Source organism: Pinus tabuliformis, chromosome 6 (genome assembly GCF_031772625.1).
Source record: "Pinus tabuliformis cultivar Carrire ecotype Pingquan chromosome 6, CPIR1, whole genome shotgun sequence".
Lineage (NCBI taxonomy): Eukaryota > Viridiplantae > Streptophyta > Pinopsida > Pinales > Pinaceae > Pinus > Pinus tabuliformis.
In genome coordinates, this window is record NC_142292.1 from 1,508,625,134 (window position 1) to 1,508,652,138 (window position 27,005).

Consider the following 27,005-nt stretch of genomic DNA (forward strand, 5'->3'; position numbering starts at 1 on the left):
AAAGCACTCCCCACAGGCCGAGTTCTCTATGACAGCTTGGGGAATTTTTTCTATATTGAGCATGAGGTGAAACACTTATTCCAAATCCAGCCTAATTTTTTTAGATATATAGAAACTGATGAAACTCTAAGGAAAATTCAAAAACGCAGATTGCCAGAGCAAAAATGGTGGGAAAATATGTTGAATTTTTTTTAAATTTACTTTGGTAAAATGTAAATTTCCAGTTTTCACCATAGCAAGATGAACAAGGATGAAAAGGGGTCAAACAAGTCGAAGTGTATCAGAACAGGTGAAAATCATTGGTCAAAATAGAGTAGCCAGCTCAGAATTACTAAAGAGGACAACAGCAAGCTAAATAAAAGGGCATGCCTCCAGCACATTCAACGAGAATAGGAATAGCACAATAGCAGTTCACTTTCCTCCTATTTTCGAGACTAAGTGTCTCTATTTTTCTGCAAAAATAATTAGTCATCACTAGAATATATCTCACTCTGTTATGAGATATTTTTGTAAATATTTTTTGTATAAATACCCCCTCAATTGGAGTATTGAGGGTGGATTCTTAGACATTACTGTAATATTGATTATTTTGGAATAAAGTGTTGTTTGGACCAACTTTTTGGCTTGCTGGATGAAGAATTGGAGCTAAGGACTTTTCTCAGAATTCTTGAATCAAACACCGGATCAATAAGTCATCTATACCTTGTGTTTTTAAGTTTTCCTTGTTTAAAATATCATCTTTGTTTCACATCTGAATGATAAATTAAAAAGAATAACTCAGAATATGCTTAATTGCACTCTGTTTTCAATCATTATTATTCTCAATGTTTTCTTCTGAACTAGTATAAACAGTGAATTCTTAATTGCTCATGTTTCCTAGTTTATTCATCTTAATCATTTAGTAAAGAATTCTTAATTTCTCTTTATTGGTGGTTAGTCATATTCTACTCTCTTAAAGTATGTTAAAGGATTCTTAGTTGCCCTTTAACCCTTTAAGTCCATTCCATCTTTAAGTCTCTAATTGTTCCCTGTTTGACTACCTTGCTCTGTTAAACCATCCTTTGTGAAGAAACCAATTCTAGTTAAGCCATTTTCTTTGACTCCATCAGCCCAATGGACTAAGCTACTCAGTCTTACCCCTTTTCTATTGAATCTCACCACCCAAACTCAAACAAAAATTCATAAACTTCATAACTAGCCTAATATCATTAAAAAAGAAAGCTAAATTTGAAAGAGAGAGCCCTCTCTGGATACAGATTGGCTAGAATCTGTATCCAAAAGATTGGTTTGTGGTTACCTCAGACCCCTTTCTCCTTCTCACAACTTCTGGGAAAATCTGAGTGATAACAAGCAGGACAAGTTGGACTCGAGCCATAGGCGCTCCTACCCACGAGTTGGGCGACATGACACGACACAGTGTAGCAACGGGTGAAGACAAGTGCAGGCATGGTTAGGAGGCGAGTTGGGCACCCTAGCCAACAACAAGTCCTATAGGAAACCTAAGAACGTGTGAACTCCTACCCGAGCATGATCTAAGCGTGGGAATGGCTGAACAAAGGAAGTTGAGTTGGATTTTTTGCATTTGCAAAGTTGAATTATGGGGTTGCCTTAAAAAGGCTTAATGTTGTAAAATACTTGTAAACTGTATTATTGTTATCATCCGGGCAACCTCTAAATAGGGAGTTGCCCATCCCTTTTAAAAAGAATGATGAATTCTTAGTAAAGTTGAAAAATATTCTAAGTATTGAATCTTAGGTGTAGTCCGTACTCGAGAGTATTGGTGAAAATAAATTGGGTAGCAGTGTCGCACCTGCCTATGTACAGTTGAAAGACTACCGCTAGGATAGGGGCGTGACATCGCCCCTCCCGCTAACATCACAAGGGGGAGGGGCGCAGATTAGTGCAATCTAGGTTGTAGCTCAAAAAGTTCTGGGGGTGTAATCTGAAGGCTCTCCATTCATTTTGAAATCCAACAAGTGATATCCAACAACACCACCCTGTGCTGTCGTCATAGAGGGGTTAACACAATTAACCACATCCATCAATTTTGTGCATCAATCCTTGCCATCCATTAGGGTTGGCTTCTTCCCTTGACCATGGCATATGTTTATATCACTTTACGACTTGGATCTCGAGGCTAAGACCTTACATTCACCGTGTGACATGTTGTGGGTTATGGTATTACGATATATCGTAATACAATATACGATCTCGAACTTGTGGTCTCCACTCTTGGTTACAAGATTTGGTCATAATGGTTCAAGGCCTGGCCCTTAGGCTAAGGTCTTCTATATGATGCATATGAGTCCTGACTCTAGATTAGTGTTGGTTATTCCTGGCCCACCTTCGCCCCTCATCCCGAAAACCCATAATTTTAAAGGTGATATATATCTTACAACATGTAGACCAATATAAACATATATTTGTCAATACACCAATGCACACATCTAATGTGCTTGACACGAGCTTGTGGCCAATTCAGCATTCCAGTCCCATTGCAATTACAAAGTTGTTTTTTTTATTTTGTTTGTACCCCCATGACATAACAAACTTGACTGTATAAATAGTTGTGCATCCAAAATGCTCATATATATATATATATATATATATATATATATATATATATATCGTAGGTTACATGTATCCTCCTTTTCATATGAGTGATTGTTTTAAGAACTTCTAGATATTCTTGCAATCCTATCAGTGAGGTCCATACACCTATTTATGTCAATTGTGCCAAGATAATACCAGCACCATGAGGATGATACTAGTTTCTTGTACATGTCCATTGTGCCTTTGAACCATCAACGATTAATTTTATTGGTCAACTGCAAGAATAAATTACATTAGCGCAGGTTCATGTGCCCGTGCCTAGTGGTTTCTTACACCAACAACGTAATTATAACCACTCGGTGCATACAACACTAATACACACACACATATATATTTACCTACATACAGAATGTTAATGCAACATCACAACCACAAGGAACTCATGAACATAGCCTAATTATTTCCATTCACGATTGAACCATGCACCATTCAAGAAATCAATAAAACAATAAAACAATAAACTTGACAATCTAACCATATATTTAGTGGAAAATTCTACATATACAAGAAATTATCTTAGAGTTAAACTGGAGTTGGGAAAATGAGTAAGGGACAACAACTGTCAATACAATCATAGACAAGCTACAACTAGTCCTTACTTGCAGTTGCCACTCCCCAGCTAAATTCCAGAGAATGGGGTGCTTTTGCTCAATGGATTCAACATCAATTATTTCTTAACACAGGGACTCCAAAGTTCTCCCACCTCCACCCACCAACTAATTAGTAGTCCAAAAATGCATAGGGATTCCAAAGGCTTGTTGCCTCCACCCTTCAGCTGTTCAACAACTCATAAATTCCAGGGGATCTAGAGGCTTCACCTCCAGCCTAAAGATATGTAACACAGTGATTACACCCGAAAAAATGAATCCAAACCCCACTCCTAAAACCAGATGAACAAGAAAAGGAGACTCCAAAACGTCCCTTACCAGGAATCCAAGGACTAAATATCTACCCTAGGCTATCAAGGGAATCTAGAGGACCATTTCCACCCTCCAGCCCCCTAGGCATCATGAGATTTATCCTCACTTGAAGAGAATTCCTCCCATAATCTTATTCCTCAACCCATATATAAGTAACTTATCTGAGTGTCGTCAAAGTGCATAAATCCTCCTCTCCTGCGAACTTCTTCTACTGCCTCCAAACTAGTGATATGCACAAATTTTCCTCATTTGTCTAATGTGCTTCCCTTACTCATGGTGGTGTTGTTCATGCTTGCATGTGGTCTGATCTCCCTTATGTTCATGTGGAATGTTTCCTTCTTCTTATTTTTTGTTCCATGTTTTTTTCCCTTGCAATGTTCTAAATTATCATCGTTGTTTTCCTTGCTATGTTTTTTTGTTTTTTGTTTTTTGTTTTTTGTCTTTTTGTTCTTTTTCTTTTTTCTTCTGTAGAGTGGTTGAATTTAATTGTATCCCTATTATCGTCATATTCCATTTTCCATTAATTTCCCGTCCTCATTTCCTTGTCAATTTATCGAAGGTAGCATGGCTCTCATCCTTCTTTTCTACTTCAATCAACACAGGAAACCAGTTCATTTAAAAAGACACCAACTAGCCTTTAATGGTTGGCATAACCATTTCATATTTTCCTGCAACAAGGAAAACTTAAACCATCCTAAGAAAGTGACCCTCCTCAACCTCTGGAATTCATGTCCCTTGACTCAGCCAAATTTTTTTCAAATATTTACATGAAATATTTGCAATGCATTCACAAGTGGAAAAATGACTCGGATTGTCACAAATCCCTCCCCCTAGGGGGAACACTGTCGTCGGTTTTCTCTATCCATATACAAAACATAATACATGCTTAGAAACGAGAACACTATTTCATGGAGCTTTATATACATAGGTTTATACAATATTTACAATTTATATACATTTGCTTCAATCAAAAAATAAAAAAGGATATGATGCTCACATTGTATCAACCATTTCCCAAGTGGCTTCCTCAGGCCCCAAGTGCCTCCACTGCACTTTGAATTTCTCTATTACTCTATTCTAGAGTGTGAGGCTCCTCCTGTATAGGATGCATATTGGATATGACTAAAACTCTCCCTATGGTTCCACCTATAGCACAGAACAATCAATCATATGATTAGAGTCTTGTACACATCTTTTAAGAAAAGAAACATGAACAAATCATGTGCTTTTACTAATGGAGGTAAGGCTAGCCTATAGGCCATTGACCCTATTATTTCAAGTATCTCAAAATACCTACAAAACCATGGTTCCAACTTGGCACAAGACCCAATATTCAAGGAACTTTTCTTGGGTCTAACTCTCAAGTAAACATGTTCCTGAAATTGGAACTCCTTATGCACCCTATGCTAATCTGCATGATTTTTCTTTCTATCTTGAGCTACCTTTAAATTCTACCTGATGATCTACATATTCTTCTCCATTTCCTTTAGCATATCAGGCCCAATAAGGACCTGTTAACTGGATCACTCTAGCTAATAGGAGTATTGCAACTCCTTCCATAAAATGCCTTGAATGGGATCATATTTATAGATTCTTGGTACCCATTGTTGTATGAAAACTATACAACTGCAAGATACTCTTCCCACTTCTTTGGCTGGTGTATAACATACATCCTCAACATATATTCAAGGATTGTATTTGTCCTCTGTGTTTTCTATATGGATGATAAGCTGTAATAAAGGCCAATTTTGTCCCCAATCCTACAAATAGTTCCTTCCAAAACCTTGAATTGAACTTGGAATCTCTATCGGAAACTATTTTCTTGCGAAATACATGCAACCTCATAATCTCCTTCATGAATATTTGAGCCACCTCACTAGCTGAATTGGTGGATTTGACTGCTACTAAATAAGCCACCTTGCTCAACTTGTCAATTACCACCATAATATCATCATGTTGTCTGGAGGTTCCTAGAAAACATGTAATGAAATCCATGGAGATCACTTCCCACTTCCATTTCAGATTGGGAATGGGTTGCAATAAACTTGTTAGTTGTTTACATTCACCCTTCACTTACTGGAACTCCATGCATTTAGCAACAAAATCAACTACTTCTCTTTTCAAATTAAGCCAATAATAAAAAAAATTGATGGTCGTGAGAGTCTTTTGGTATCCTAGGTGCCTAGAATATGGCTTAGCAAGGAAATATCTTATTATGAGCCTCTTAAAATCATCATTGTTTGGCACATAGATTCTATCCTTGATTCTAATTAAACCATCATCTGTGAGAGGAAATTCTTCATATTTTCCACCCTCAAAATATTGTTGTAGCCTCTTCTTTATTTGTTGATATTTCTCATCATGCTTCCCTTCACTTTTGACTCGTTCTACTAGGTCTAATCGATAAGAACTTATGGCTTCCAGGTTATTCAATTGAATCCTTCCATTGAGTTCATCAACAACCATGTTTTATTTTCCCTTGATGCACTTCATGCCAAAGTCGAACTCACTAAATGTAGCCATCCACCTAGCTTGTCTCACATTCAACTTAGCTTGATCAAACAAATACTTGAGTCCTCCATGGTTTGTCATGAGCATGAATATCCTACTAAGGAGGCATCTCCTCCACATTTTCAATGCATGAATAATGGAAGCTAACTCCAAATCACGAGTCACATAGTTTTCCTCATTTTCATTTAGCTTTTGTGACTCATAGAAAACTACTTGTCCTTCTTGCATCAAGACTCCACTGAGCCCCTCCTTGCAGGCATCTGTACAAACCAAAAAATATTGTCTAGATCTCCAATCCTTAGCATGGGTGCATTAGTAAGCAACTACTTCAATTGTTCAAAACTTACTACACACTCAGTTATCCACTTGAATTTCTTCCCTTTCCTTTGCAAAGATGTGATAGGGTGGTCTATCTTGGTGAAGCTTTTAATGAACCTTCTATAGTATCTTGCCAACCCCATGAATGACCTGATCTCATTCACATTTTTCAATGTTTTCCACTCCATTATGGTCTTGATCTTTTCCGGATCAACTGATATGCCCTCCTTAGAGATGATGTGTCCCAAATAATGTATTTGTGACTAGAATAATTCACACTTACTAAGCTTTGCCTAAATCTTATGTTCCCTTAGCAATTCTAGTACTGCAAGCAGGTGCTTCTCATTTTCTTCTTTAGCTCTTGAATATACCAATATATCATCAATGAATACAATCAAAAAATTGTCCAAGTAATTATACAACACAATGTTCATTAGGCACATGAAAGTGGCAGGGGAATTAGTAAGCCCAAAGGGTACCACCACAAACTCGTAATGCTCATATCTAGTCTAGAATAAAATCTTATGAATATATTCTTCCTTGATGCACACTTGAAGATACCCTGACCTTAAATGAATCTTGGAGAAAACTTTTGTTCCTCTCGACTGGTCAAACAAATCATCAATTTGTGGCAATGGATACCTACTCTTTATGGTCAATTTATTTAATTTCCTATAGTCAATGAAGAGTCTGAGTGTACCATCCTTTTATTAAGGAACAGGACTATTCCCCATGAAGACACAATTGGTCTTATGTAGCTTATCCAACATCTCTTTAAGCTATAATTTTAACTTAACCAATTTAGGAGTACTCATCTTGTATGGTTCCTTGGATGTTGGTGCTACTCTGGGCATCAACTCAATAGAAAAATCAACCTCTCTGTGAGGAGGTAATCTAGGAACATCTACCTGAAACACATCTCTATATTTATACAACACATGATATCATCTCAGCACCCTAGTTTTCTCTTCCTTAACACTGTCATTGTCTTTTTCATTGTTGGAGATTTGCACCACAAATAAATGGCAGCCTTTTCAACAACTGTATTTATCTTGCATGTTTGTGATCAACCTCACTGAAGTAGGATTTCACTTTCCTTGTAGTATTCTCATCTTTCCAACTTCATCTAGGAAATCGATTTCCTTTTCAAAAAAATCAACTTTGGTGTGGTGCTTGTACAACTAATCCATGCCCAGCAACATGTCATACATAACAGTAGAAAATTCAAATGTTTTGTTATTGAAATATTTTGGAGCTCAAATGCACATGATTTCACCCACTTACATACTTTTCTCTTTGTCCCTATTGCCAATTGGACCAACCGTGGTTTTGCATGCATTTGCTTCGCCAAATGGAATTTTTCCATGAGCTCCAGACTAATGTAGCTATAATTAGAACCAGTGTCAATTAAAACATAAATAATTTGATTACAAAACTTACCTTCCATCTTAATTATGGACACTTGGTGGTCTTCCTCTCGATTATTGATCACTACATATATCCTTGGCAAGCTCTGCGCTATGTCTCCCATAGTACGAGCTTCTTGTGCATTGTAAAATTGTGGACCTACATTTTTCTTATGTGAGCAATCTCTATTACGATAATTCTCTCCACATGTCCAGAAACACAAGGGTTCCTTGGTCTCAGATCTACACTTCTCTCCTAGAGGCTGGTGCACACAACCTCTACCAATTGAGTGAATTATTTTTTGTGTTAGACTCGCATTGGCTAGATTTACTCCTTTTTTCTTGTCTGTAATTTTTTTGGGTAATTTCTTTTTATCTTACATGTTTTTCCTTGCTTTCCACTCCCCTTTGAATTCAGGCCTGCATCTTTATTGCTCATAACAATGCATCAACCTTTCCATGGTGTTATCTAATATTTGAGGTTCTAGAATTTTAGTTTGATCCTTGAATGCTAGAGGTAGCCCACTGATAAACCTTTGGATTTTTTCCTTCTTATACTTAAGATATGACACATAGAAATTCCAAAAACTTGGTGATGTATTCTACATTCGATAAATATTTATCTTTGAAGAGACTTTCAAATTCACTCCAATTCAACTCTTCTTTAGTTATTCCTTTGATATTCTTCAATTCTTCCCACCATATGTATACTTTTCCCTTCAAACTATAGGTGGATACCTTTGCTTTCATGTTCTCATAATAGTCATGGATTCTGAATAATTTCTTTATTACAAGTAGCCAAGCTTCTCCATCTCCAGATTTCTTCATTTCTCCACCAAATGTGTGTGGTTTGCCCTTCTTAAATTCTTTGGGAATATAATCCATTTCTCTCTTTCTCTGATGATGATGATGATGATAATGATGATGGTGTATCCTGGTAGTAGAGCTAGAATATATACTAGAGTGATGCCCATAAGTGTTAGTTCTTCTCTCTGGGGTACTCAATGGTGCATTCCATCTCATGGTGTCTTCACTTTCCCGCCTATGCCTCTTCCTAGACCTGCTACCATTTTCCCCATTAGTTCTCTCTTCTGATTCCAAAGATATTTACCTGTCTCTATGGATGGCCCCAAACTCGTGCTTCCTATGTCTCTATAAATCTAAAATACTTTGTAGTATGAATGCATTTAACTAAACTTGCCTCTCTTAAGCCCTTACCAACCTTTCATTATCTACCTTGAAGCTCTTGATCTTGGCCCTTAGGCTCCTCAGCGTATCCATCTAGCCAGGAGAATTTTCCCCTCCCCTGTTCTCCATTGAAGCTTCTTCATGCCCATGTTGTGACTTGTCAAAATGGTATTGAACCATATTCCTAATCATTCCCTTTCTTGCCACTGTCCTTTGATGATTTTTATGTGGTATCATTCACACACCATTATTAGACACATAATTATATAAATAGATGAAAAAATCATGACCATCATCTTGCTCTTATGGAGCTGCTATGATATGCTAGATGTAATAAATAATCCATGTTAGTACATCAATATTAGTCAATAATCAAATTTTTAGCATCACTACATATGCGTGCATATTCAACACCATATATGAATCAACACAAATTGTAAGCCCATCAATAATAATAAAATCATATCATTCCTTTGTACCATGATACATAATCAAAACACAAGGTAATAATATCAACCATGCATGTAATCAATCAATCATAGACTGGATTTTAACACCTAAACATTTGTTTTATCAATTTTCTAAAACTCAATATGTAACTCCTTTGTAGGAGCCTTGTTGTTACTTTTCCATGATAGAGCACATCTAGTCCAAGTTTTGAACTTGGATGCTCTGATCCCACCTATAAACAAACCTCGTTAACCTCGAGGATGGGCACACTATACTTACCCAACTTCCCTGGTATACTGAAAGAAATGGGGTAATAAGATATTTTTTTTTTCTCCAAGTTTTCAAAACCCAAATTGGATGTTACCATCACATTTGTCTTGGCGATACTTCTCTCGTGATATATACCTTTTCCCAATCTGGGCCCTCGGATCACAAGTTATGATCTTTTAAAGTTTTTATCAATTTATAAGTGTCATCTTTTTTTCTTTTTCTTTTCTGCCACATGGTCCCCATGTGGGATGACCCAATGCCTTACTCCTGGTCTAATTCCCACCCATTCATATGGGTTTAACATCAACACACACAGAAATATATATATATATATATATATATATATATATATATATATATATATATATATATATATATATATATATATATATATATATATATATATATATATATATATATATATATATATATATATATATAACATGATGACACACCCCAAAGGTGATTACACAAATATATTTATATATGTTTGTAAATACACACATCCCTCTGCCAAAATCTGATGGTCCACCACCATCCCACTCATTTAAAGGACGTCATTCAATTACATGATCCCTATGATAATACACACATAATTTCATATATATATATATATATATATATATATATAAAACACGATGGCGCACCCCGAAGGTGATTACACAAATATATTTGTATATGTTTGTGAATACACACATCCCTCTGCCAAAATCTGATGGTCTGCCACTATCCCACTCATTTAAAGGGCGTCATTTGATTACGTGATCCATATGACATTACACACACATAATCTTATATGAAATTTTAGCCCTTCGCCATCTGACGGCCCTTGTCAACCATTTGAATGAATGACTATTAACAATAGCATCACCCCTTTCTCACTGACGTCATAGGGGTTGTACGATCAAGGTTTTGGCTCATGGTTTTTTGGGGTGTAATATAACGACTCTCCATTCATTCAAAAATCCAATGAGCGATATCGAATAGCGCCACTCCCCTCCCCCCTTGCTTACGTCACGGGGGTAGAGGATCATGAAATTAACCACATTCGTCGATTTCATGCATCAATCCCCACCATCCGTTGGGGTTGGATTCCACCCTCGACCATGACATATGGTTATATGGCTTTACGACTTGGGTCTCGGGGCTAAGTCCTTCCATTCAGTTTCCAACCATCTATTGGGTTTGGATTCCACCCTCAACCATGTCATATGGTTATATGGCTTTACGACTTGGATCTTGGGGCTAAGTCCTTCGATTCGATGCCCAACATGCTATGGATTATGGTATTATGATATATCATAATACAATATACGATATTGAACTTGTGGCCTCTGCCCTTGGTTATGATATTTGGTCATAATGTTTCAAGTTATGGCCCTCAAGCTAAGGACGATGCATACGAGTCTTGACTTTAGCTTAGCGTTGGTTACTCATGGACCATGTTGACCTCTTGTCCCGGAACTCCATGATGTTAATGGTGATATCTATCTATATATATATATAATGCACTCGGCACGAGCTTATGGCCAATTCGACATTCTTGGCTCATTGTAATTATAGAGTTTTTTTTTGTATGCCCATGACATAAAAAACTTGATTGTATACATAGTTGTGACCAAGAATGGAAGACATTGAGCCCAAAACCTTAACACTTGCATCAACAATGCTCAAACACACACACACACATATCTATTTGGTAGGTTTCATGTATCCTCACTTGCATCTCAATGACTTTTTTAAAATCTTCCAAATATTCTAACAGTCCTATCAATGAGGTCCATACACCTCTTTATGTCAATTGTGCCAAGATAATACCAACACCATGAGGATGATACTATTTTCCTATATAGTTCCATTGTGCCTTTGAAGCATCAATGGTTCAGTTCATTGATCAAGCGGAGGAATCAATTAGATTAACATAGGTTCGTATACATGTGCCTATTGTTTTATTACACCAACAACACGATTGTAACCACTATATATATATGAACCTACATACATAATGTTAATACAACATCAAAACCATAAGGAACTAATCAATAGAACCTCATTATTTTCATTTGTGAGTGAACCATGCACCATTCAAGAAATCAATACAACGATGAACTTGACAATCTAACCATATATTTAGTGGCACATGCTACATATACAAGAACTTATCTTGGAGTGAAAATGGAGTTGGTAAATTGAGTTAGGGACAAAAACTCTCCACCGAACCATAGACGAGTTGCAGTAAGTCCTTACTTACCATTGTCACTGTCGAGCCATATTCCAGAGACTCAGATGGTGTTTCTTAAGGGACTCAACACCAACAGTTGCTTGAGACAAGGACTCCAAGGATTCTCCCACCTCCACCCACCAACTAATTAGTAGTCCACAAATGCACAAGGAGTCTAGAGGCCTTCTTCCTCCACCCTTCAGTCACTCAGCATCCTAGAAATTCTAGTTGATCCAGTGGCTTCACCTCCACCCTGAATACATGTAACAAAGTGGTTCCACCCAAAAAAAGGAATCCAAAAACCACTTCCAAAAATAAACGAATAATCAAAGGAGACTTCAAAGCTTCCCTTTTAGGAATCTTAGGACCAAATCTCTAACCCAGACTATCAAGGGGATCTAAAGAAGACCATTTCCGCCCTCCATACCCTTAGGGCATCCTAAGATTTATCCTCACCTAAAGATAATTCCTCTCGTACTCGTGTTTCTCAACTAAGTTGAAATTAGCTTCTCTAATAGTTGTCAACATGCAAAACTTCTCCTCTCCTACTAACATCTTCTATTGCCTCTAGACTAGTGATATGCATAGATTTTCCTATATTGTCTAATGTGCTTCCCTTGCTCATGGTCGTGTTCTTCATGGATGTGTGTGAGTTGTTCTCCCCTATTCTCGTCGAATGTTGTCTTCTTCTTTTTTTCCTTGTGTTTCTCCCTTGTTATGTTCTGAGTGATCCTCATTTTTTTCAGTTCTATTTTCTTTTGTGTAGTGGTTGACATCCACCATCCCCTTCTATTAGCGTAGTCCATTACCCAGTAATTTCTCGTCCTCACTACCTTGTCAATTTATCCAATGCAGCACAAATATTTTCCTTCTTTTCCAGTTCATTCAACTTAGGAAACCAATACATTTAAAATCACACAAACCAACTTTTAATGGTTGATGTAACCAGTTCATATTTTCTTGAAACAAGGAAAACTTAAACCAGCCCAAGCAAGTAACCCTCCTTATCCTCTGGAATTTGTGTCCCTTGACCCAACCCATTTTTTTTCAAATATATACATGAGATATTTACAATGCATTCACAAGTGGAAAAATGATTAGGGTTATCACAAAATAAGCATCTATGGTTAAGTCCCTTATCTAACATGGAAGATTGATAGAGATGGATATTTTCCACATTCATCACTAATTAAGTGCACATGTATGGGGGTATATTGAGTCTATAAGAATTATCTCCCACCTTTTCGAGTATCCCGAAAGGACCATATCATGGAGCCTTGATTTTCTTACCAGGTCCTTATAGCATCTCCTTATTCAATTGTAAGCATACTCTATCTCTGACTCTAAATGGCCTCTTTTTCCTATGTTGATCATTCATAGCATTATATTTCTCCTCTGACTTCTTCAATTCCACTTGTACTTGTAAATGGATTCGCCTAATCTTATTAACAATTTATTTTTCTCTTAAATCATCATTTGCGATATCCTACCTCACCCCTCCTTGCCATCCATACACAACATCCAAATGGTGAGGTGGAAAATATTGAAAACAAGTATCAAATGGTTATTTTCCCATTGAAGTATTGTAGGAGTGTTATATATAAACCAAATTTTCATTCCATGTCTTGAGATGCTTGTGATTATAACCCCTAAAAAGTTATATTGAATTCATGTTGACTATTTTTCTTGCATATGTTTATGGATGGAATATTGTAGACCTCTTCAATTTTGTGTCCATATTCTCCCATAATGTATTCCAAAATGCACTACAAAATCTGGTGTCCTTTGCTAAAATTATGTTCCTTAGTATTCCAATGCATCCAGACCTGTTCAAAGAACAAGTTTGATGCTTCTTTTCCCCTAATAACCTTTTTAGAGGGTATGAGAATGCACATCTTGCTAAACCTGTAAACTACCACAAGCAGGTAGTCTTGTCCCTTCCTGGTAATTGGTAAAATTCCCACAAAATTCATGGAAATGATTTCGCAAGGATGAGTGGGTATAGGTAAGGGATGATATTGACCCCATTTCTTATTACATGCTTGATGGTACAACAAAGTATGTACCTCTAATGAAATTAACTACACCTTTTTTCATCTTGGCCGATACACATACCTATGCAAATTGATAATTTTCTTCTCGACACTAAAATGCCCTACATCCTTGGAGGTGTAAGCCTCTCTAGTCAACTATTGTGGCTCACCTTTAGGGACACATAGCTTTTCTAGCCTATAGAGTAACTCATTTTGGAGATGATAATCTATTCTTCTCTCACCATCATCCACTTGAATCTTCCCTTGTAGCTATTGATACACCTCCCTAAATTCCTCATCCTCTATATATTCCTCTGTGTATGCACAATGGGTGAAAGTATCCATGTGCATCACAATTGTGCCCAAATATGTGATTTTTGATGTGGGTGGAATTGAAATCATGTTGGTCAACTTGTTTGTGTTACCCTTATTGTAATGGATCACTAAATGGGACTCTTATAAAAGCTCTATCCACTTGTGGTGTCTATATTTTGTAACTTACTCTAGGCCTATAGAAACTGTACCATTTGGTGATCCATGTAGATGATTGTCTCCTTTCGTGTCAAATAGTGTTTCCACTTTTTGATAGCTTGTACAAGAGAATAGAACCCCTTGTCATAGGTAGGGAAGCTGAGAATCGCCCCATGAAACACTTTAGAATGGTATTATGCAACCATTCCTCATTGCATCAAGATTGTTGCATTAGCATACCAACTCACATATGTCTCTACTTTCAAGGGATGTTGTAAGTTTGGTAAGAATTAGCAATTGACTTATTTTCTTCTGCAACTCTTCAAAGGGCTTCTGCTAACCTTTCCCCATATAAAATTCTTGAAACTCACTATGATGGCATGGAGTGGTGTAGCTACTGATAAAAATTAGGCTATGAACTTACTTTGATACTATACTACCCCGATGAAACTCCTTACCTCAGAAAAAAAATTGCATGCATTAACCACTTCATGATGGTGTCCATATTAGAGGTTCTATCTTAAGCTCACCCCCACAAATCGCATAGCCTAAATAAACTAAATACTAATATGAAAACTCATATTTATTTATATTTTCCAACAATTGTTTCTTCTTCAAAGTCTCTAGCACCTACATCAAGTGTGATATGTGCTCCTACTAGGTTTCACTATAAACCAATATATCATCCAAATAAATAATAACAAATGAATCTAGATAAGGGTAAAAAACATCATTCATTAATCTCGTGAATATATTTGGTTCATTACATAGACCAAATGGCATGACTAACCACTCATGTGATCCTTGTCTTGTTTTGAAGGAGGTCTTCTAGGTATCATCTTTTCTAACACAAACCTGGTGATACCCTGATATTAAATCTAGGTTGGTGAAATATTTTTCTTACTACCACTAGTCCAATATATCATCTATCTTCGGAAAGGGATACTTTTCCTTAGCATAATTTTGTTTAACACCTTTTAATAAATGCACATTCACCAAGTACCCTCCTTCTTTACCATAATTATGATGTCTGACCCACATGGTGAGATACTTGGTCAAATAACACCCTCCTCCAGTAGATACTAGAATTTCTTCTTTACTTCACTTTCTTCAAGAATGGATTATCTATATTTCCCAATGTTTGGTAATGGAGATTATGGCAACATTTGGATGTTTTGCTCCACTTACCCCTTGGCTAGTAGCCTTTTAGGCTACTAGGAAACTCCTCCATATTCATGTTCTAATTAGTGACTTTCTTCCTTATTGCACCCCTCCAAAGATACCTTTACTCTCATGGATTCCTATACAAAATGATTTTATCCTAAAAATAATAAAACATAGTTTTAATGAGAACTAATCAATTTATTGGCTTCCTTAGCACTCGCCATTGAAATATTTGACTTTCCCTTGTGCATGTTGATGATGAAGGATTTACCATCCTTGATGAAGAAATAGTGGTTGGTTCTCTACATGAATATTGTGTCCCACGTTTACATATAGGGACTCCCAAACAGAAGTCCATATACATCAAGTGGAATTATATCCAATTCTACTTCATCAATATAATCAACATTGTTCATAAATTTATTTCTACACTATTTGCTTACTGTTATATTTGTGTCGTTGACCCATGACAATGGATATGGGCTAGGATGGTCATAAAATTCAAATCCAAGTGCATTGACTAGATTTATTTCATCGATATTTTCCTATGAACCTAGGTGGAATAAAGAATCAACCTTTTTCTTCTTCACCTATATCTTTATATGGAAGAATTTTTTCATCTAGTCCTCTTCCTATTGATAAAGGCTACTCAAATTCACCTCTTCCTCCACTGAGGTGCAAACAATTTTTTCATCCACATCGGAGCTACTCTTGATCTAATGACCCTCATTTGTGGTGATAATATTATTTTTCTTCTTTTCCTTCTTTTGGTTCTTTTAGGCTCAACTCTAGAAGCAATCCAACACTTCTCGTCTATGTGGCCATTAATGTTGCTATGGTTGCTAGGATCCTTGCACTAATGTGCAATGGTGATTTTCTTTTTGTCCATCCCACCTTTCCACTTCTTCTTTGCCTACTTGAAAGCTTCTCGGTGTTCCTCCTTCTTTGAACTACCCAACTTTCCTTTCTTCTAACCCGTGTTTTCCAAAAACTATGCCTATACATAAGCCTCATCCATTGTTATATGTTTAAACAACATCACTTGCTTTAAAAAATGGCTATGTAGACCCCCCAAATACTTGAGGAGTACATAGAGGTTCTTGGGAGAGATACCAAACATTATTACCATCTTCCTAAAATTTGTGGCATACTCTTGCACACTAAGCCCCTATCTATGCTTAAAGTAATATCACTAGATCCATTGGTCCTTTACACACTGAATAAGGTATGGTTCAGAGTTTGTGAGTGATCCGGATTTAAACAGGAACACAACAAATTACAGATATAACCATAGTTACAAAGATGCAGTAGAAATAACACTTCATTTCATTAATATCAAATACTGAAATATGCTTACAAACAGAATGGAAATAAGACTATCTTGGGTGATGGTATCTTATCTCTGAGAAGAGATGTGGTGGCTACATGCCTCTGAACTACATTACAATGAAGCTCAAGGTACTTTTTATTATTGAACAATAAGAGCAAACCGTAAACAACCAAAACCCTGACCTGAGGAGATGTAACACCAAAAGTTTATGGGCCCCATTGGGGTTAGTTGGACAACCAACTTCCCAGGGTCGCGACTTGGTCATATTATCTCCATTTGACGCACATAATACTGCGTTGGAAAGATCTCTCCGAGGACTACGACATGAAATTCAATTTGAGATACAAAATTTCCAGTACAATATTGCCAAAAAAACGTCGTTTAGGGCCTCAAAACGGCTCTAGAAGTTTAGGACCCGAAAAACTGCTAAAAGTAGTAAACTGTGCTAAAATTAAGGAAACTGAAAAATTGAAAGAAACAATGGTGGGGGTCCAAGTGGAATTGGTGAGTGGCCATCAATATCCACCTGGATCATTCCTCCCCGCTTAGGAAGAAATGGTCCCCATTGCATTGAGTTCCTCCATGAGATGGGGAAACTTCTACTGAACTTGGTCCCTGGTGAACCACTTGCCCTGGTGAAGGAGTTGGCTTGCTTTGACAACTTGATATAGCTAGATCCTCTGCTAGCAAGTGTGCTTGATCTGCGTGTCGATGATCTGATCAATTGTGGCTTGTTCCATGCAATCTGGATTTAAATCTGTAGGTGTGAGTTGTTCGGCAATGTGTGATGTGTCTAGCAATGGTGGGAAGTATGGTCGAAGGCGGTCCACATTGAACACTGGGTGCAGGCCAAGGAATGGGGGAATGCTGAGCTCAAATGCATTGTTTCCCACAGCCTTGGTAATAGTGTAAGGACCATATCGGAGTGGTCTGAGTTTCTGATAGGCTCCGGTAAGGCGTTCATTTTGCAAATGCAACCAGACTTTGTTGCCCACCTCAAACTTGTGTGGAACCCAAGTTGATCATGTCGCTACTTGTACTTGGCATTTGATTTCTCCATAATGTTGTGGAGCTTCTAGCAGATATGTTGGATGTACTCAATGAAGTTATTTTCCTTATTGGTTTCAGACTGGACATGAGTCGAATCTGCCTGAGTAGCTACAAATGGCATGGCCACATCAATGGGACATAGTGGATGGAATCCTAAGCCCACCTAAAAAGGGTTGTGTCCAGTCGAGCTATGGAGAGCCCGGTCACAATTGTGATAGACATAGGGGAGGCTCTCATCCCATGTGTGTGGATGCTTTGAGTTGTACATGCGTAGAATGTGTATGATCATCATGTTGACGACCTCTGTGTGGCCATTAGTTTGGCGATGGAAAGTTGGGGACTTAGTGAGCTTGGTGTCCACCATCGACTAGAGATTGTACCAAAATGTAATGAGGAACCTACTATCTAGATTTGAATGATAGATTGTGGGATCCCAAAGTGTACCCACACTCGTTCAAAGAAGTGTTTAGTAGTGCCTTCAGTTGTGATATTCTTCTTGCAAGCAGCCATAATGGCAATCTTCGAGAATCTGTCGATGACCACAAAAACACATTCGTTGCCATGCTTATTAGAAGGAAGGCTCGACATGTAATCCATGGATATGGATTCCCAAGGTCGAGTAGGGGTAGGTAGCAGATTATAGAGTCCTTGCTTCTTGATGGTCGGTTTGGCAATGGTACAGGCAGTGTAGGATCTGATGTACTTCCCGACATCCTGTCAAAGATTCGACCAATAGAAATACTTTTGTAGTACTGCCACCATTTTCTCGACCCCGAAATGCCTAGCAACTCGACTGTAGTGTGCTTCCTAAATCATCTTGGCACGCTCGCTTGAAGGAACACAAAGGTGTTCCAGGTGGCATAATAAGGCATCCTCGAGGTGAAAACCCGAAACTTGTTGACCCTCCAAGAGTGTCTAGTATGTGTGTTTGAATTCTGGGTCGCTTTTGTAGAGAAGTGGCCAATTAGAAGTTTCGTACCCACAAGAGTTGAGCACAGTGGTTAATGCCATGATCAGTGGTCGGTTGAGGCAATTTGCAACATTATTAGTGTTGCCCTTCTTATACTTGATATTCAAATATAATTTTTCTAGGTATGTGGACCACTTCTAATGGAGATCATTCTGCAACTTCCCTTGTGTCTGTATGAACTGCAGGGGCCGGTGGTCTGTGTGGATAACCGTTTCCTTCCCCAAAATGTAATGCTTCCATTGTCGACAGGCCTACACAATGGAATACATCTCTTTGTCATAAGTGAGATACTTTTGGACTGTGTCTAAAAGGTCTCACTATGATATGCCACTGGATGCCCCTGTTGAGTAAGGACTGCCCCAATAGCATAGTCAGAGGCATCTGTCTCGATCTCAAATGGCTGTTGCAAGTTTGTTAATGTGAGAACTGGTGCAGAGCATAGGTGATGTTTCAACTTTGCAAATACCTTATGTTGAGATTCAGACCAAAAGAACTTTTCTTTCGCTCCTCCCTTGGTGACTTGACTCAAGGGCCAAGTGATATGAGAGATTCCCAACACGAACATGAGGTAGAAATTGGTAAGACATTGAAAGCTACGGAGCTCTGTTAGATTGGTTAGAGTTGGCCAATCTCGAATGACTTGGATCTTGGTTAGATCCACATGCACCCCCTATTCATCAATAATGTATCCCATATAATGAACCTGGGTCATGCCAAAAGTGCATTTCTCCAAATTGGCACATAGCGCATGTTGCCACAGTGTTTGGAGAACCTGTCGGATGTGGTGGAGGTGCTCTTCCCAACTCTGGCTGAAGATCAGGATGTCATCCAAGTATAACACTACAAATGAGTTGGTGAATGGCCACAAGATATCATCCATCAGCCTCATGAAGGTTGTAGGAGCATTCGTCAACCCGAAAGGCATAACCAACCATTTGAAAAGGCCCTCCTTGGCTTTGAAGGCAGTCTTCCACACATCGAAGGGTTTGATTGGTACCTAGTGATATCCTGATTTCAGGTTGATCTTAATGAAATATTTCCCCCCCTTCAATGTCATCAATCCTTGGGATTAGCTACCTATTCCAGAGAGTGATCTTGTTTAGTGCTCGATATTCAATACAGAGTCTCCAAGTCCCATCCTTCTTCTGTACCAACATGATTGGGCTCCCACAGGGTGATGAACTCTGATGGATGTGACCTTTCTGTAGCAGCTCCTCAATCTACCTTTTTATTGCATCGTTCTCTAGAACGGAGCGCTGATAAATTGGTCAATTGGGTAGTGGCGCACCTGGGGTCAGATCGATGGAGTGCTTGACCTGACAGTGCAGAGGAACCTGTGCGGGGGAGGTAAGATGTCCACGTACTCCTCCACGACCTTTTCCATCTATTTTTGTAATGCGGAGGGGCCCTGTCTGGAGGTCGTGGCCACCGTCTTATTCTTTCTGTGAGGGTGTATCATCAGGAAAACAGATTTCCCGATTTTGGAAATGAGCTTACTGCATTGTTTTGAAGTAACCAAAGAGATGGTGGTAGGTGGTGCTACCTCTGGTATCTTGTACAACTTATTTCCCAAAGTAACGATAATAGCACGAGGCTTGGACTCATACATAGCATGTCGCTTCCATAAGTATGGTTGGCCTAATAATACATCTCAAACATCAAGGGGAGAAATGTCACATAATACCTCATTCGTGAAGGGCTTGATGTTGTATGGAAGGTGGCACTGCTCGCTCACACGAAGATGGTGTACAGTTGTGGATGTGTTATCATCGGTAAGCCCAGTCGCTTCACGATCTCTACCGAAATGAGGTTCTTTTGGTTCCCACTGTCGACAATGAACTATAGTGGGGAACCCTTTACCCACATCTGGGAGTGGAAGAGGTGCTTTTCCTCCTCTAGATTTTTGGGTTCTTCCTTCTGGATCTTCATGGTGGCAATGGTGGCGTTGGGCTCTGCATCGATAATCTGCTTCCCTTTGTCATTCCCCTTATCAGGTTCTGACTCAGAGTCATAACATGCATCTGATTCTGAAGCCTTTAGCTTGCCCACAGTGATTGCTTGACCCGACACTCACTTGTGTTGTGAGTGGAGCTCTTATGGGATTCAAACCACTTTCCGTGTCCTTCTTCGGCTTCGTGGCATTATTCTTTGCTTGTGGCTTTGGCGAGTTGTCCTGGGCCGCTCTGCCTTGGATTTTTCCTTTCTTTGTGGTTTGGGGGAACCTTTCCCTTGCGTTGGATTGGCATATCCAAAGTATCGCTTATTCTATTTAAACTTTTGCTCGATCTTGACGGCATATCGGTATGCCGTGCTGAGTGAGGAGATGTCCAGGAATTCCATCTTGTCCTAGATATACCTATGTAGGCATCCGCAGTACTTGAGAACCAAATGCTTCTCAGAGTCCTTGATACCCAATTTTGTGTGAAGGGTATGAAAAACATTGGTAAACTCCAGCACATCTTGGTCCCTTCCCTGTCGTAGCGTTGTCCATTTTATGTATTTATCCTCATAGCTCTTGACAGGGTAGTACTACTCCTTGATGGCATCCCGGAACAAGTTCCAAGTGGGTACAACTGAAAATAGTGAGCTCGTAATTTCATCCTTCTCACAGTAGGTTTCCCACCATTCCTTGACGTGGGGAGTTACTTTGAGAAGTGCAAAAGTGATCTTTTCCCAGGTACAAAAATCATGAACAGAAAAATATCCATATAGAAGATTTAACCATTTATCTACAATGTCTGCATCTATCTGGCCCTCAAATATGGGAATGTCAAAGTTAACTTTTACCTTAAATGTTGTGGCACTTCCAAAGTAACTGCCAGAAGTAGATGCATCGCCCTTGGGTAGCCGTTGAAGGATCTGGGAAAAGTTGTCCATCATCGCTTTCCTTTTTCACTTGAGGGCTTCTTCGAGCAAAATTTTGATAGGATCTCCTGCCTCCTTGTCTTTCTTTTCATCTGCCATTGGAGGCCATCAGGGTTTGTGAGGCTGGTCTTGTAAAGGTTCTACCAGTTCAAGCCCTAACTCCTTATATCCCGACCTCGTTGGGGACATGCAAAGAAAAACAAAGAAAGAGTAGATCGCTCTGATACCATTGATCCAGATTTAAACAGGAACACAAAAAATTACAGATATAACCATAAATACAAAGATGCAGTAGAAATAACACTTCATTTCATTAATATCAAATACTGAAATATGATTACAAACATAATGGAAATAAGACTAGCTGGGGTGATGGTATCTTATCTCTGAGAAGAGATGTGGTGGCTACATGCCTCTGAAATCCATTACAATGAGGCTCAAGGGACTTTTTATTATTGAACAATAAGAGCAAACCCTAAACAACAAAAACCCTAACCTGAAGAGATTTAACACCAAGGGTTTATGGGCCTAGTTGGGGTTAGTTGGACAACCAACTTCTCGAGGTCGCAACTTGGTCATATTATCTCCGTTTGACGCGCATGATACCCTGTTGGAAAGATCTCTCCAAGGGCTACGACGAAAAAGATGATTTTAGATAATAAAAAAAATCATTGGTAAACGATTGCCAAAAAAATTCATTTAGGGCCTCAAAACGGGTCCGGAAGTTTAGGACCCAAAAAACTGCTAAGAATATTAAACTGTGCTACAATTAAGGAAACTGAAAAAATTAAAGAAACAATGGTGGGGGTCCAAGTGGAATTGGCGGGTGGCCACCAATATCCACCTGGATTAGTGATGGTTTTAAAATCCTCCCACATAGTTATTGGAGGGTCACCCTCTAGCCTAAGGATTTCCATGTGTCTTTCCCACCGACTCAAGGCATGACTCTCTAATTTCAAACAAGAAAATTAAATTTTCTGCTCCTTGTATATTTGGTGAACACTAAGGTAAATCTCTAACTATTGCAAACAATGATATACTTTCAAAGCATCGATCTCACCTTAATATGGCTTCATTTCCACATTTTCTTCCATCTTGAAGAGAGATTATGAATGGTTCATGACACGTGAACTCAGATGCTCTTTTTAAGGTTATTTCTTGGAAATATTCTTTAGATATTCATGATCCCCCAATTTTCCCTATGATATGACCTCAGTGTTGGAACCTCCATCTTTTATGATTCCAAAATTGTTTTCGAGAGCCAACCTAGGGAGTTTCATATTATAGGTAATATGCACAAACTACAATTCCAATTTTGAGAATCTCTCCTTTTGGATATCCTAGTGGTTATTATAAATAGATCCATCTTCCATGGCTAGGGATTTATGAATTCCTACCCAAACCATTTCCTAGATCGCTTGCAATTTTCCACAAATACCTAAAGAAAGATGCTCTAATACCAATATAATATATAGACTATTGTGATATTCCACTAGATAATTTATCACAACAAATATACTAAAACAAACTAAATATAAAGGGTTAATTCCTTTTAGATTCCATATTTATTATTATGGATTTTTTGTTATTAATGCATGTAATATATAAAATGTGGAAAATAGAGAACAATAAAATAAAATCACACACCAACTACAATGAACACCAAGATATGCTTTGGTAAATCCTTTTGGGAGAAAACATAGTTGGATGGTGAGGCTATTATCCTTTATCTGTATGGAATGGCAATTATACAAGTACAAATGAGGAGGCACTCACTATGGAATTACCTAATATATGTGGCTCATGGAATGCTACATAAAATAATCTCCCTCTATTCTAATCTTTCTCTATCTACTCCCATCTACTCTGCTCTAATATGGATCAAAATGCAAGGAAATAGAATGGAACCCCTTTTCCTCCAAGTTGCCCAATTCTAATACAATTTGATAGCAAACTAGGGGTTAAGTTTGACTCCTTCAACTCCCAATTAGACTTACAAATTAAACCCTTATAGAACCTTCCACATACTAGTCACATGGATAGTCCATTTTCCATGAGTAATAGGGGTTGATGTGGCATTATCTCAAATCATGGTGGATAAACAAGGAAGTCAACTTCCAATTGGCATAAGTTTTGCATACATATTCTATTTTATGTCTTTCTAATATTAGTATACATATACTAATATGCATTGGAAAAGTATTTGAGTCTATAATAGTTCCAGGGGATATAGCACAAGTGATATTTTTTGGATACAATTTTCTTTTAATGCCTCAAACTTCTTTTGGAAGGTTTCAGACCCTAATTGTCCAAAATAAGACCTACAAGTAAAAATGGTTAGGTAAGTTGATCACTCCAATTTTTCTACTCTAAAACCATCGAGATAGATGAAAAATAATATAATGATCCAATCCATATTAGCATCGGGAAAGGTAGGATAGGATGTGATAGGTCAATGTAGGGTGGGTTAGTCTGAGCAAGGGTAGATTAGGGAAATGATAGGATAGAGATGGCTAAGTTGGTATAGAAATTTCTAGTGTTGGCTACGATAGGCTCTATTATTACAAGTAAAGGAGTTTAGTCCATGGGAGGGTATCTTAGAATAGGTGAAAATTATGGTACATAAGTGTAGGGTAGTGTATTTTTTTAGGTAGGTTAGATTATTATACAATAGGTTAGGATAGTTTATTTTAAGGGTAAGTTATGACATCCATAGTGTATGTTATCCTAGGTTATAATAGATTAGCCTAGGTATGTGTTAGGTCCCTATAATACTAGTGTAGCCCCCATATTGTTATTTTTATGCCCCATAGAAGCCCACTATTTTTATTGTTGTGCCCTTACATTATTATTGCTATGTAGGCCATGATTATATTGTAACCGTTTAGACTAATATATATATATATATATATATATATATATATATATAGATATATATATATATATATATATATATATATATATATATATATATATATATCAAGGAGGTCTTATCACTTGTATCATCTAAGAATTATTAATTTATGTGATATAAAATGAGGTTTCCCCTTGAAGATGTTTATTTTCAAGTCATTGATATATATTTTCTTCTATTTTTTGAATTGGTTATATAACATTTGGTTTAAGAGCTTTGGATCTTAGGGTTTCTCTTGTTTAAATAGGTCATCTTGGAATTTTCTCTATAATTTTTTTTTGAGAGGCTTCAGAAGCATAAATTCATACCAGGGGGAGATGAAATATTTATTAACAATGTATAAAAAATTTAGACCTTATTTCACTACATTTTTGGAGATATGGTCCAAGCAAGTTAGGGTTTCTGCATGCTCCCAAATTCTATCTCAAACATGTATTCTGAGTAAAATCATCATAACTTTACTTTAGTGCATCAGATTTGAATTTTGTAAAAAGTGAAAGAAAAAACACAGATTATAGTTTCTCATGTATCATTTTCAAGGCTGAAGGTTAAAATAGTGACACGTGGAATCCTGAACAACTACTAAAATAGTATATAATCAAGTCAGCTTTTGAAAATTGGCATAACTTTATCTTGAAGAATCCAATATTGGTCTAACTACTGCGGTTAGAAAGAAGACACAAAGGGATATCACAGAACGAAATTTCATACTTTGGAGAGCCAAAATCACATAGATACAATTGTTGTAAGATCAGCCTTATCAACGAGCTCAGAATGAAGTTCAAAAAGGTGTGCATTTTTAAATTTGCAAAATTTTTATTTGAAAAATCAGTTTGAAGTGATTCAAAGGGAATAATGAAGCATATATATAATTAATTGGCTCCCAAATTCCTCCCAAACAAAAAGAATCTACACCCCTTAAGCCCTCAAAAAGCTCTATTTGACACATGAAGAAGAAGAAATGAAAAATGATATATGAAAATTGTGGGAACAACTTTCACTCTCACAAAGGGAAACCAAAAATAAATTGGGAGTGATGAATATTAACATGGATGATTTGAAAGGGGACATGGAAGGCTTAAAAGAAAACATGGAAGGTTTGAAGGAATTTTTTCCAAAGTTGTTGCAGGAAAAGCTTCCTGATGGTGAAAAGGTAGTCCATGAAACTCATGATGAGAACAACGAGAACCTGAATCATGATTCTAGAGACTCTAACTCATGGTTGAAGATCAGCCATATTCCAAATATTGCTATGAGTGATTTTTATAACAAGGATCCAATAACATGGATACTACAGATGGATCAATTCTTTGATCTACAGGATGTTCCACACACACAAAAGGTACGCATTGCATCATTATATTTAGAACCCAATTAGTTTGTGTGTTATTTATGGCTTTGTTCTCATAAATCAATTGTTACTTGGAAACTTTTTATGGAGGAATTGATAGCACATTATGAGGATACAATGAACAATACCTTCTTCAACCAATTGATAAATCTTAAACAAAAGGGCTCAATGGAAGAGCATATTGAGTACTTCCAAAGATTGAACATCAAAGTAAATGATATTGTAGAGGAGCATATGATTGATTTCTTCATAGTAACTTTAAAGGATAACATCCAACATGAGGTTCACCTTTGGAAACCTAATTCTTGGAAATTTCATTAAGGGTGGAAAGAAAATTTGAAAGAAATATTATCGCAACATGGAAATATACCATTCACAACTATACAGATGGAAGTGTTTCTCCTACCCTCCCACAACCTACAAGGTTAACACCACAATAATTGGAGGAAAAAGTAAAAAAAGGGCTTTGTTATAGTTGTGATAGAAAATATGTACTAAATTTCATAAGTGCGTTGAGAATAAATTATTTTACATAGATTGTGAAGAGGATGAAGAAAAGGAACAAGACACATAGAAAAAGAGGATATACACTACGAACCAATCCCATTGAAAGAAGAAATGAATGTGGCAATATCTTGTAATACATTGGTGGGAATATCCGCTCCTCAAACTCTTAAGATAGAAGGATACATCAAGAAAAAAAAGGTAATAGTATTGATAGATTCTAGTAGTACCCATAATTTTATTCATTGTAAGATAGCCAAGAAATTGAATTGATTTCTATATCCAGCACAAGAGTGTCAAGTGATGGTTTCAAATGGAGGAACTATAAATTGTTGAGGGAAGTGCCACAATATCAAGAAAACCATGGGGGAATATATATTGAATAGTCCAATGCTTTCCATTCCAATGGGTGGTGCTGATGTTGTATTAGGAATCTAATGGTTACAATCTTTGGGG